The sequence below is a fragment of the Oncorhynchus kisutch genome, linkage group LG15 (assembly GCF_002021735.2).
Source record: "Oncorhynchus kisutch isolate 150728-3 linkage group LG15, Okis_V2, whole genome shotgun sequence".
Taxonomy (NCBI): domain Eukaryota; kingdom Metazoa; phylum Chordata; class Actinopteri; order Salmoniformes; family Salmonidae; genus Oncorhynchus; species Oncorhynchus kisutch.
Window position 1 is genome coordinate 35,333,014 of NC_034188.2, and position 15,018 is coordinate 35,348,031.

A 15,018-nucleotide genomic window follows, 5' to 3' on the forward strand; every position below is an offset into this window, starting at 1 on the left:
TAACGCATATATTGAGGTAAATATGTACATATACAGTGCATTCGGAAAGTATTCCGACCCCTTGACTATTTCCACAATTTGTTACATTATAGCCTTATTCTAAAATCGATTCAATTGTTGTTGTTTTTTCATCAATCTACACAATATACCCCATAATGACGGAGCAACATTTTGAAAGTGTATTGAAGCACCATTGGCAGAGATTACAGCCTCACGTCTTATTGACTATGATGCTACAAGCTTGGCACACCTGTATTTGGGGAGTTTCTCCCATTCTACTCTGCATATCCTCTCAAGCTCTGTCAGGTTGGATGGGGAGCGTCGCTGTACAGCGATTTTCAGGTCTCTCCAGAGATGTTGGATCAGGTTCAAGTCTGGGATCTAGCTGAGCCACTCAAGGACATTCAGAGACTTCCACTCCTGCATTGTCTTGACTGTGTGCTTAGGATTGTTGTCCTGTTGGAAGATGAACCTTCGCCCCAGTCTGAGGACTTGAGCACTCTGGAGCAGATATTCATTAAGGATCTTTTCGTACTTTGCTCTGTTCATCTTTCCCTCAATCCTGACTAGACTCCAGTCCCTGCCGCTGAAAAACATCCCCACGCTTCACCGTAGGGATGGTGCCAGGTTTCCTCCAGACGTAACACTTCGCATTCAGGCCAAAGAGTTCAATGTTGGTTTCATCAGACCAGATAATCTTGTTCCTCATGGTCGGAGAATCCTTTAGGACCCCTTTGGGAAACACTGTCATGTACCTTTTAGTGAGAAGTGGCTTCCATCTGGCCACTTTACCATAAAGGCCTGATTGGTGGAGTGCTGCAGAGATGGTTGTCCTTCTGGAAGGTTCTCCCATCTCCACAGAGGAACTCTGAAGCTCGTGACCATCGGTTTCTTGGTCACCTCCCTGATCAAGGCCCTTCTCCCCCGATTGCTGGCCGGGTTGCCAGCTCTAGGTAGAGTATTCGTGGTTCCAAACTTCTTTCATTTAAGAATGATGGAGGGCACTGTGTTCTTGGGGACCTTCAATGCAGCAGACACTTTCTGGTACCCTGCTCCAGATCTGACACAATCTTGTCTCGAGGCTCTACGGACAACTCCTTCAACCTCATGGCTTGGTTTTTGCTCTGACATACACTGTCAACTGTGGGACCTTACACACAGGTGTGTGCCTTTCCAAATCATGTCCAATCAAGTGGTAGAAAGATCTCAAGGATGATCAAAGGAAACAGGATGCACCTGAGCTCAATTTCTAGTCTCATAGCAAAGAGACTGAATACTTATGTAAGAAATGTAAAAAGAATTAATACATTTGTAAAAAAAACTGTTTTCGCTTTGTTTTCGCTTTGTCATCATGGGGTATTGTGTGTAGATTGATGAGGAAAACTATTTATTTAATACATTTTAGAATAAGGCTGTAATGTAACAAAATGTGGAAAAGATCAAGGGGTCGGAATACTTTCCGAATGTACTGTAGGTAGGTGTAAAGTGACTAGTCAACAGGATAAATGAATTTAGTCTCTGCGGCCAAGAAGAGGGCCTTTAAGAAAATAATCCTAGGGGAAACACTGTGTGTGCGCACCAAAGCAAAGCTACAGGAAATACTGTGGGGATGCTTCAAACAGAAATCAGACGCAATTAGCATGCGTATAATGATATTGAGTTGAAGTCGGATGTTTACATACACTTAGGTTGGCGTCATTAAAACTTGTTTTTCAACCACCACAAATTTCTTGTTAAAAACTTCTTATGTCCGGGGGCAGTGTTGAGTAGCTTGGATGAATAAGGTGCCCAGAGTAAACTGCCTGCTACTCAAGCCCAGTTGCTAATATATGCATAGTATTAGTAGATTTGGATCGAAAACACCCTGAAGTTTCTAGAACTGTTTGAATGATGTCTGTGAGTATAACAGAACTCATACGGCAGGCAAAAACATGGAACAACCAGGAAGTGGGAAATCTGAGGTTTGTAGTTTTTCAAGTCATTGCCTATCGAATATACAGTCTCTTTGGGGTCCTATTGCACTTCCTAAGGCTTCCACTAGATGTCAACAATCTTTAGAACCTTGTTTTAGGCTTCTACTGTGAAAGAGGGGGGAATGAGAGCTGATTGAGTCAGGGGTCTGGCAGAGTGCCATGAGCTGATCACGTGCGCTCACGTGAGAGTTAGCTGCGTTTCATTGCATTTCTACAGACAGACAGGGAATTGCTACAGACAAGGAATTCTCCGGTTGAAACATAATTGAAGATTTATGATAAAAACATCCTAAAGATTGATTCTATACTACGTTTGACATGTTTCTACGAACTGTAATATGACTTTTCGTCTAAACTTTCGCCTGGACTTGCCCGCACCTCGTGAGTTTGGATTGTGTACTAAACAAGCAAACAAAAAGGAGGTATTTGGACATAAATGATGGACTTAATCGAACAAATCAAACACTTGAGGAACTGGGATTCCTGGGAGTGCATTCTGATGAAGATCATGAAAGGTAATTTAATATTTATAATGCTATTTCTGATTTCTGTTGACTCCACAACATGGCGGATATCTGTATGGCTTGTTTTTGTGTCTGAGCGCCGTACTCAGATTATTACATGGTGTGCTTTTTCGGTAAAGCTTTATTGAAATATGACACAGCGGTTGCATTAAGGAGAAGTTTATCTAAAAGTTCCATGTATAACACTTGTATTTTCATCAACATTTAAGATGAGTATTTCTGTAAATTGATGTGGCTCTCTGCAAAATCACCGGATGTTTTGGAAGCAAAAGATTACTGAAGGTAACGCGCTAATGTAAACAGAGATTTTTTGATATAAATATTAACTTTATCGAACAAAACATACATGTATTGTGTAACATGCAGTCCTATGAGTTTCATCTGATGAAGATCATCAAAGGTTAGTGATGAATTTGTTCTATATTTCTGCTTTTTGTGACTCCTCTCTTTGGCTAGAAAAATGGCTGTGTTTTTCTGTGACTAGGTGCAGACCTAACATAATCGTTTGGTGTGCTTTCGTCGTAAAGCCTTTTTGAAATCGGACACTGTGGTGGGATTAACAACAAGTTTATCTTTGAAATGGTGTAAAATACTTGTATGTCAGAGCAATTTTAATTATGAGATTTCTGTTGTTTTGAATTTGGCACCCTGCACTTTCACTGGCTGTTGTCATATCGATCCCGTTAGAGGGATCTAGCCATAAGAAGTTAACAAACTATAGTTTTGGCAAGTTGGTTAGGACATCTACTTTGTGCATGACACAAGTAATTTTTCCAACAATTATTTACAGACAGATGATTTCACTTAATCACAATTCTAGTGGGTCAGAAGTTTACATACACTAAGTTGACTGTGCTTGGAAAATTCCAGAAAATGATGGCACTGTTTTAGAAGCTTCTGATAAGCTAAATGACATTTGAGTCAATTGGAGGTGTACCCTTGGATGTACAGTTGAAGTCGGAAGTTTACATACACCTTAGCCAACTTCATTTTAACTCAGTTTTCACAATTCCTGACATTTAATCAGAGTAAAAATTCCCTGTTTTAGGTCAGTTAGGATCACCACCTTATTTTAAGAATGTGAAATGCCAGAATATTAGTACTTAGTATGATTTATTTCAGCTTTTAATTCTTTCATCATATTCTCAGTGGGTCAGAGGTTTACATACACTCAATTAGTATTTGGTAGCATTGCCTTTAAATAGTTTAACTTGGGTCAAACATTTTGGGTAGCCTTCCACAAGCTTCCCACAATAAGTTGGGTGAATTTTGGCACATTCCTCCTAACAGAGCTGGTGTAACTGAGTCAGGATATTAGGCCTCGTTGCTCGCACACAATATTTGCTGGGGGTCCTTGTCCATTTGGAAGACCCATTTTCGACCAAGCTTTAACTTCCTGACTAATGTTTTGAGATGTGCTTCAATATGGCCAAATAGTTATATTTTTGTTTCATCAGACGAGAGGACATTTCTCCAAAAATAATGATCTTTGTCCCCATGTGCAGTTGCAAATCGTAGTCTGTTTTTTTATGGTGGTTTTGGAGCAGTGGCTTCATCCTTGCTGAGCGGCCTTTCAGGTTATGTCGATATAGGACTCATTTTACTGTGGATATAGATACTTTTGTACCTGTTTCCTCCAGAATCTTCACATGGTCCTTTGCTGTTGTTCTGGGATTGATATGCACTTTTTGGCACCAAAGTACGTTCATCTCTAGGAGACAGAATGCGTCTCCTTCCTGAGCGGTATGACGGCTGCGGGGTCCCATGGTGTTTATACTTGCGTACTATTGTTTGTACAGATGAATGTGGTACCTTCAGGCGTTTGAAAATTGCTCCCAAGGATAAAGCAGACTTGTGGAGGTCTACAATTTTTTTCCTCCGGTCTTGGCTGATTTCTTTTGATTTTCCCATGATGTCAAGTAAAGAGGCACTGAGTTTGAAGGTAGGCCAATTCCATGCAACATTTATCAATGAAACATGACACCAAACACCATTGAAAAGAGAGGGCTCAATTATTAAGAAGCAGAAAATAAGAGGGATGTAAAGGCGGGAGAGACAGAAAAAAGAGAAAGACATAAAGAGAGAGGGAGGAAAGATAGAGGCTCTCTGTGTTCCTCCTTGTGCCTGCTGTCTGCGACCACTTTGCCCTAGAGCATGAACGCGAATGTTAGCCCGCCTCTCTTCTCGGTCTGTTCACAATTACCCAGCCACTAATGAATCTTCCACGAATGACTGCTTAACTGGCAGCACTGACTCCTCAGGAACAAGGGAGCTATTAGTGGAGGAATTGAGGAAGGAAGGAAAAGGGGAAAGCCAAAGGGAAGGCAGGCCAGCTCAGAGGCCCAGGCAGGGAGGGAGGGAGGAGGGCTCAGCTGCATCCCCCCGAGGTGATGTCTTTAACAGAAGAGATCCTGGAGGAGGGAAGTGCGCTCTCCACTTTCTCCCCCCCAGCAACCAGAGATGAAAGAGATTAGTTCTGGGTCTGGCCCGGAGGACAGTTTTTGACTGGTGAACATCTGAAATGCTTCATTTCTCAGACAACAGGATTTAGGATGGCACCCTATGTCCTTTAGAGGTGGTAAATACATGAAAATATTTTGCGGGGCACTGTCCAAGTCGGGGGTTTGGTGCATGAGACAACTTCTGGTGTTTCCAGCCAACCGTAAATTACTTTAACTCAGAGTTTACATGTGTTTTGGAAGAAACTCCACCCACAACCTGTCAACATGAACACGCGTGCACACGCGCATACACAATTTGTATGAAGATGTATGAAAAAATATATATATTCTGATTTCGGTACTGACTCCAAGGAGCTTCTCAAACTATAAGCCATCTCAACCTGAAGTCTGACACGGACTGTTTGTGTGACAGCTAGGTAAAACTTTAACAGATTACATGAAACCTCTTTGACAAATAAGAAGTTGGGGCCAAACTATACCAATTGGTGCTCATGCAACTAGTGAGAAAAGTGACAAACCAATGCTTACACAGAGACATGAAACAGTGAAATAGCGATGAGAAAAGAACACACATACTGTACACATATGAGAGTGAACACCCACACACACACACACTTATGACCCAGGCACATTTCACAGGACCATTTATCAAGTTAAAGTCCAGGTAGCAGCTAATGGACCCCCCAACAGATATTTATGTAGTTTAGGGCTGTCCGCAATGTAAAAAAGAACAGACTGAGAGTCTGTTCTTTCGAACCAATTGATTGGCCGGAATATTAAAACGGGTATTTTTCCATATATAGACACACTATGTTTGAATAAAATCAACTATATGTAGGCTACTGAGCTTGTCTGATGCTTTAAGCACTGCAATTAAAAATTTAAAAGACACACAAAATACTAAAAAGAGGGAGCTAAAGAAGAACCAGAAGAAGAAAAAAACTCCTCCCACTGCCCGCTGCTGCTGGCCTTCGCAGATTCTGCCATTATGCTCCTGAAGTTGCTGGTAATAGACTACACCAGCGGTTGACAACCTTTTCCATTTGAAGTGACAAGTTATCATACCATTTCTACAATTCTGCGTGGCAGTTATGACATTCATATTTTCATGGAACAGTTTAATTTAAAATAAAATCGTAACATCTCAAAATCAATGACATGTGGTTAATCAAAATTGTATCTAAATGAACATGATACAAATGTTAAAGTAACTTATATTGCCATTGCCAATATGTAAAAATAGCCTACAAAAATCCAACAAAGAAAAACATTGCAGTCCACAGTTGTGGAAACATTTATCAATATTCATCAACATTCATCAATATTCATCAACATTCATCAATACAAATATTGTGCTGAAAATAAATATCCTATAAAATTTGCTACGTATTGCCTATCTGCAAGGAACTTGACACATTGTATCAACTATTAATTTGGTCTGGCCCAAAGCTAGTGTTAGCACACTTGCAACATTATATAAAATATTCTGGGTCCTCAAGAGTTTCACACCAGTGAGCTCCAGACAGACAGAAACACCTGTAGGTTATTTGCACAAAAGATAAGTAATCAGGTAGCCCTATTTTATTACGTATCCACCGGATCAGAGCATGAATTTTTTTTTTTGAAAGGGAGAGAGCTGGAACATTTTTTCAAATAGGCTACATTGAGGAACTATTGACATTCTCAATGGAAGTAAAAACAGACTTTGTTACCTTGCTGTTTGAGACGAAGAAAAAATTACTTTAAATAACTTTACAGTGACGGTGGGTTAAGACAATCAGATGAAGGCTAAATGTACTACTGTTGAGCCATCTCCATGGCCCGCACAATGGATTAGTCCACTCAGACAAATGGTTGATCAACAGCCTATTGACAAAACAATTGACCAGTTGACTAAATGGGTTCAGCCCTAATGTATAGTACCAGTCAAAAGTTTGAACACACCTACTCATTCAAGGGCTTTTCTTTATGCTTACATTGTAGAATAATAGTGAAGACATCAACTATGAAATAACACATATGGAATCATGTTTTTTGTTAACTACATTTTATATGTTAGATTCTTCAAAGTAGGGACCCTATGCATTGATGACAGCTTTGCAACATCTTGGCATTATCTCAACCAGCTTCACCTGGAATGCTTTTCCAACAGTCTTGAAGGAGTTCCCACATGCTGAGCAATTGTTGGCTGCTTTTCCTTCACTCTGCGGTCCAACTCATCTCAATTGGGTTGAGGTCGGGGGATTGTGGAGGCCAGGTCATCTGATGCAGCACTCCATCACTCTCCTTCTTGGTCAAATAGCCCTTACACAGCCTGGAGGTGTGTTGGGTCATTGTCCTGGTAAAAAGCAAATGATAGTCCCACTAAGCACAAACCAGATGGGATGGCGTAGCGCTGCAGAATGCTATGTTAGCCATGCTGGTTAAGTGTGCCTTGAATTCTAAATAAATCACACACAGTGTCACCAGCAAAGCGCACCAACACACCTCCACCTCCATGCTTCACAGTGGGAACCACACATGTGGACAATTTGGACTCATCAGACCAAAGGAAGCACTCCTTCCATTGTTGATAGCCATGGAAGTTCTCAGGGATGAAATGTGCCCTGCAGATTGATGAGTAGATACCCAATTCACCCAGTTTCCACTAGTTACCACAGCCACATTTAAGGTAAGGCATAATGTTAGCAGTGTGGTTAAAAGGACCAATTTGACCACCTCATTCTCACAAATGTATTTCTTTAACCTTTTTAATACACAATGTGATGCTGACCGAGGGTCATTGTGGAATTACATTTTCCGAAATAAGGGTTGATTTGGAGAAAACCTCAGACCCAACTTTTAGAACAACATTATAATGTAACAATTGATTTAAGAGTTTATAATTTGGGAACTTTTTCTTGGGGTGCTCTAAGTTCCTATTATATGTGTTTCTGGCATTAAGAAATAAGTGATACACTCCCTTTAAGAGAGTACATGTGTTGACATGTCCTCTTTCCAGTGTGGCTGCAAAGTCCCAGCAACAGCATTTGGGAAAGACCTCCAACATATTTGTTCCGTGGTTTATTACTGGCCCTTGCCACGCCTGACCCCAGGGTTCCCCCACTTTGAAGATGATTTAACGATGATTCCACCCTTCACAAGCCACTGCCAGTGGACACTAGCACCGAACTGAGGAATTTCATGGAAAGAAATGTTCCTTTAAAAAAACTAGTCTGTTGTTTTAAGACTCAAGGAAATAATTAATTACAGTGCTAAGCTATGTAAGCACATTGCATTTAATTTGATAGAAAGCATTTAAAGGGACGGGATTCTTTCTTGAAACTTTGGATATTGAAAACTACCAGTAAGCAATCTATGACCACAGGATCCAATCTCAAATTGATGTCAAATTGCACAGATTGGACTGTCGCCTCATACGAAACGTTCAGGAAAATCCGCACTTGAAAAAGTCAAAAAGCAGTTTGTGCAATAGTTGCACTACAAGAACAACCCATGTCAGAACATGGATTTAACCTCACGTCAGAAAAGCAACACAACTGTCCCCATTTCCTCTGCAAACATGCTAAAACACATAGAACCCCAATATGTTTTTCCCAATGTATTTTCACAGTGAAACTAACATACAAATGTGGCTTTATATTCCAGCATTATGAATTTGAGATCTAATGTTTCATACGAGGTGATAGTACAGAATGTTACCTTTTATTTGAGGGAAAATACATACATATTATTTAGAAATTAAAGTACTTTATGTATCTGGTCCCCCCCCCCCATGTGAAGAAGTCATAAGTATTTGGACAAATGCACTTATAGTGTATCAAAGTAGCGAAAGGTTTTGTATTTGGTCCCATATTCCTTGCACGCAATGACTATATCAAGCTGTAAAACTGCACATTTCTTCTCTCCTCCCCATGGGGAAATTTGTAGAATTGCCGCAAACTTGCTTTAAAATGGCTCCATTTTCTCTACAGCCCATGGCAAAATGTGTAGAATTGCACGAAAATAACTTTAAACCTTTAATATTTCTCCACCGTCAAGACGGGGACAACTAACCACCACCCACCCCCAAACAAATCTCACTTAGGATCCCAAAAGGCTAGATTTAGCTTGTGTTATGTTTTGCCCCAATATTAACTGAATGGCGAATGATGACTGAAGTCATTTTCTTTCTAAGTGAGTAGATAAGATGTTTCTAAACACTTCTAAATGAATCCTGACAATGCCATGATTAAGAAAAATCAGGAATGAATCAGGAATGATGATGAGTGAGATGCCGTTCAGAGGCTACAACAAAACATGTTAACCACTCACCATTACCAATAACAGGGCAGGTCAGCATTTTTTTGAGTAGTATCTTTGTGCCTCTGTATGCTTATCCATAATCATAGTAGCATCCACATGAATGTAAAAGTGTTCAGAAACAGCTTCTTCTTACAATAAAAACACATGATTCACTATTCGGTTCCTATTGGGCAAAACATAATCCCTAACACAGCCGAAACAAACCGCAAACGCATCCAACAAGTTTGTAGAGTTACACGCTTGATTTAGGGATATGGGACCAAATACAAAACTTTTGACTACTTTAATACACTAAGTGAATTTGTCCAAATACTGTTGACTTCTTCAAATGGGGGGACTTAGATACATAAAGTGTTTATTTCTAAATGGTAAAACAGATTAGAATAACCTCAAATAAAAGATGACTGTCCAAATACATATGAAGGAGAGTGTAGTTAACCAGCAGTAAGATATATACAGCTCCAGAACACGGAAACATTACTCCCGCTCTGACAGCCAAATGGGCCTCGCAGAAGAGGCTTGGTTTGATTTAATTTCACTTACAATGGGTAACTTAAATCTTGATGATAAATCTTGATGAAGATGACTGGGCTGATTGAGGATATACTTTGGGATACCGTTACCATCTCTCCGGCAGCGCCTCCAAATCGTCGCTCAGATAATAGCTCATTTGTTAGCTGCCCAAACAGCACTAGCACTAACCTGTTCCGTTTATGAATGGACAGCAATACCCCCAGTCGCATGTTACTATACCCCGCTCCCATTTAAATCCCCCAAACTTACACCTAATCCACCTGTAAGCGCCTCTTAATGTGGTGTCGGGATCCCCCGGCCAGGGTGATCTATTCTGGGGGGCTTTTGGAGAAACACAAAGGCGGTGTTATTAGGAGGTAGCCCCTCCCAGGTCCCCTGTTGGGCTGCTGTGGACCTGGATCTATGGCTGTATGATGGAGGTGAGGACTGATGAGTCATGCAGCTCCCAGCTCCCTGGCTGTTAGAGTGGGGAGCACTGGGAAGTAGGGAAGAGTGGGGTCGTTTAGGTGTTTTTGTCTTTGCACGTCTCAAATGTGCAGTCAAATAAGGTCCCTGCCCTCTTGAAAATACCAAGCCCAAACTTCCACTGCACTCCTGAGGCTTAAAGTGAAGTGAATTAAATGGGACAACAAGAAGCTCTCTTCTATGCACAAATACACCAATTGCAAGAGAAGGATGTGCTCTCCACTCGTCACCTCAAGACTTCACAGCAAAAGATGTAGACCTTCACCTCAACATGTACCATGGTATATCTACTTTAAACCTAAAAAACCTACACCTCAATGAGTACATTGATTTATACATTTCCCGTTAGACTCAACAAAGCTCCAATGAGACAGCGGGGAAGAGAAGAGAAGCTCTCCAGTGGGATTGTGGAGGGGTTTAGGCACAGCATTTATGAGAATAAACGAGATTTCCTGAACTGAAAGCATTCCAAGGCCCTGGTGGTCTCTGCTCGCCAAGAGGCAAGACGACACACGCTGGAGATGTCTCCCTCACCCTCCCGCTCTCTCGCTCACCAAAACAGAGGAGCAGCCGGTGGAAGTGGAATGTGCGTATTAGTTCATTGTCATTTAGTATTTTATATTATCTATGCATGCTCTGCTACTCCCAATGTGGAGAGCAAATCATCAACCGCCTTTCAAGTTGAAAAGAAGCATGCAACGACCAGGACTATGTTTAATACACTGCCACCGCATGAAAAGGAGCAAAATGTGATGAATCGCATTAAACTGTCCTCATAATTATACATTTAAATCAGCGTAATTTGAAGCATGGCGTGATCAGAGTTTTTGGTATCCTGGCGGGGGCTTGACTGATGTTGTCAGTTCTACTACAGTGAAAAGACGCTGATTTGCTCGGGTTCTGTTGATTTGCTTGATGGTATTCTAAAACGTACACTGTGTAATCTGACACTAATACAGCCCTTGAAGTTTGATACTTGCCTGGGGATAAACCCCACCCCCACCCCTCTCCTCCCAGAGCTCATCCCTCCCCTGCTGGTATCCCGTTGCCTGGACACACACACACACACACACACACACACACACACACACACACACACACACACACAAGCAAGCAAAATCTCCCATTTGTTTTCGTTTGCCACTGAGCTACATCTGTAGCTGGTGTCTTTTCACGTAACTGATTTCGACAGGCAAAAGAGTGAGAATTGGGGTAAAATGCTGTATCATTTACCAGTAAACAGAGATACTAATACTTTGAAATAACACTGACAGCCAAGCTTTCAGAGAGACATCCTGTGCTGTGCAGCACCACCCTATTGAGAAGTGTACAGTCAGGAAAACAGTGAATGAACTCTAATCCTTTAAGACAGCACAAATAGAAATTCCATCATGGTTGGCTCACCTTGAGTGAGAGACAGAGATAGAGTGAGAGAGAGGTAGTGAGGCAGAGAAAGAGGGATAGAACAAGAAAGAGAAACGGATAGAAAAATAGGTAAAGATCGGGGAAGACCAAAACACAATAAAATATGGCCTGTTTTGACTGGAGGGCTTATTACTGCGCTCTTTTAGCTAATATTGATTTCTTGCCAGGTCAAGGTTGGGCCCAGGTAGGCTTCTGTTGGATGAGTGGCAACACAGGAGGAGTGCATCATTCAAACAGTGAAAGTCACCCATGACCAGTGTGCTAGGTGGATATAGTTGATAGTTCCCCATGCTGGAGTGAAGAGCCAAAGGAGACATATTTATAAAACGTGAGAATGTTTACGTCTGGTCAAAGGTCAATGAAGAGTTGAAGACACATTTTCACAACAGACTGTTCTTGTTTCAAAGACTAAATGCACTTCTGTCACCCAAAACAATGGCACTTAAAAGCAAAGTCTATGATGGGATGTCTGGGAATGCCATCTGGTTGAATGGTGATTGGCGGTGTGGTAGGTTTCCAAGGCAAAACAAAATTGGCATCAGCAGGCAACTCTGTGATACAATCCTTTTCACCGATACACCAAAGACTACAAGAAACGTTATTAAAAAGGTCAAGGCACATTTGTGGCTAAGGGCTTTTTATAGGCTTGGGAACCTGGAGCTAGAAATAAAGGCTTGTATTCACATATTTACAAACTGGCCCACAAATTACAGACTAGGGCAATTAGACTCTGATTACGATTAGAAATGTCCAACGTTGACCATTGGCTTGAAAAATACTGACAGATGTTCAGTGATCTCATATTCTGCAGTCGTGTGTCTGTTTGCATATAAATATCAATAGCTCAAGTCCAGCTCCTCTAAAACATTAGCAAACACAAGGCATGACTAATGTTGAGATGTGGTGGTGGAGTTTTCAAATTAAAAACCTTTGCTTTTATTTCAGTTTTTTTCGTTCCCCCTTAAAGACACTAGGAAACATGCAATTAGTTATGAACCTTTTTTCCACCCTACGGTTATTAACAAAGTTCTGAGAAGAAAAGGTGAGAGGGGTCAGATTCCGTCATTTTGCAATCTTGTGTGGCAAATTTTAAATTACTGGGGGGAGGTAGTTTGGTCCATTTTGGAGGTTTAAACACTGCTCTTTGGGAAGCTGCAAGTATTAGGCCGCAGATTAAAACGCTTATAAGGACTCTTTCAAGATGCACAAGGGAGGCATACCAATTACCAATGGTGACATGCAGACTGTGTAAAAGTACAGTGTTCAGAGAAAACTAAATGTGTCTGAGGGCAGTATGTGTTGGGGTTCCAACCTCGAGCATAACTTTGCAATCTCCTGCATGTGTGCCTTTATTTTTGCACTCATAGGCCTTAGCCTTCGCTCTTGCCATTGTAGAATGCTAAATGTCATTGTGTAGAACAACCTAATAGCCAATGGAACCAGCAAAATGCTAACATGTTTAGAATAAAATATGTCAAACAAAAGTCCACAGGACTAATAGCTCGACATAATTGTTTATGGCGGAACAGTACCTGATGTGGCGCCATCTCCTGTTCACAAAATAAACTACACAAGCCCTGTGTTGATTGGAGGGAGGGGATTATTAAAAGAAGCATGAAACACCACACATCTGTTATCCACAGACCTGATAAGAGCCCAGTCGGTAACTTCTGGTTAAAAACAAACTCCATCTGGCAGTAATCACATATACTGTAGCATTCCCACCTCCTGATAGAAGGGTGGGAGCTCGACACATATTATGTTAAATAAATAGGCTATTCAGTAGAACAACAAACCAACATTATCCTTCCTCAAGGAAAAAGTGTGCACGTGTGTGTGAAGGGGTGGGTCGGGGGGGGCTGTTTTAGATGGACAGCTGCTACAAAAACAGAGTGACACAAGGCTAGGGGGCTCTTCTCCAAAGCAGGCTGGGTAAATAGAATAGTGCCACTCATCAATCGTCACAGGAGACTCAAAATGGGTCAAAGGCGGGATGGGGCGATTGGTGCAATACAATCGCCTGTTGAACTGTGGGAATTCTGTATGAATATTTATCGGTATGAAATAGTGATAGTTATTTAACACAAACAGGTTGTGTAAACAGTCTAAGCTGTATTTGTTGGAATTATTTGTGAGAGAAAGGCGAGCTCCCTTTCCACGGTGGAGCCAGTTCTAAAAGCTGGCTTAAGGAGGTAGATAAGGAGGAAGTAGACACTTGACTCGGTTAGTGGCTGAGAGACAAAAGCAGACCCACCCAAACTACATTATGCCCCATAAGTACATGCATACTCCCTGTCTTTCTCCCCCCCCCCCCACTCGGTATATCAAACTAAGAAGTCCCTGTGCTCCATCAATCTGCCGACAATGTGCCTCATTGACACCCAAACATCCCATTAATCTTCATTTGTCTCATCATATCCTGCCATTCTCATGGAAATGGCCGCCTATTCCTGTGTGTTGACAGTTTGGGGGTGGTGGTGTGTAAGTAGGGTGCCAGACCAAGGGAAGGGGGACCATAGAAAGTGCCGCTCCATTTGGCGGCTTGCGTTTCCCATCACGCCTAATGTGTTTTGCATTCAAATAGCACCCCCTACTACCCCCTTGGTAGGGGGGGGCAGGCTAATCTGATTTCTCAGCTGTCTGGGATCCCTACTTCCTGACAGCAGTAGCAGGGTTGGCTTGGTGGGGCTGCTGAGGATGCCTGGGGTTTCTCATGCACCCCTCCCAGGGGCTCGACCCCCAACTGCCCACAGAGCTTAGAGTGGCAGGACAGGCAGTAGCAGGGGAGGAGGAAGGAAGGAAATGGTCTTCAGTTGCTAGGCAGGCCAGGGATGTGTCAATTCTCCACCAGTGGCCCTGGAGGAGACTTCCAGCTGTTCAGCTGTCCATAAGGAAGCACTATGAGGGTTTATCCCACCATGGGGCCCCAACAGCCACCTGGCAAAGTGGGAGCAGGAGGAAGTTCCCCCTCGGCACTGGACTAAAGGATATCTTCAGTTTTAAGTTTTCCCCCTCCTAATCACTCTTACTTTCTGATAAGAGCAGAGAGACGATTACATTTCAGAAAGCAGAGTATGTGCATACATAAATGGAGGAGAGAGGAAGACGGAAAAGAGGGAGATGAGGGAAGGCTACAGAGAGCGAGAATGAGATAGAGCAAGCTGTAAAAGCATATAGTGCCTGTGAAGAGCCAGGCCCTTTTTCCTGGGTGTGTTTTGACAGGGCCCAGGCTCTGTCTTTGATCAGCACTCATGAAGTTTCATTAAGAGACAGATGGAGGATAAGGAGGATGGGAAGCAGAAAGAAAGAGAGAGAGAGAGAGAGGGAGGG

The 15,018-nt window shown here is 42.0% G+C and overlaps 1 protein-coding gene across 1 annotated transcript in view; it reads right to left on the reverse strand.

Annotated features, from left to right (window-relative positions):
- afg2a (AFG2 AAA ATPase homolog A) overlaps positions 1–15,018 on the reverse strand; it is a 131,317-nt gene that overhangs the window by 83,025 nt on the left and 33,274 nt on the right. The gene's annotated exons all lie outside the window — the stretch shown is intronic.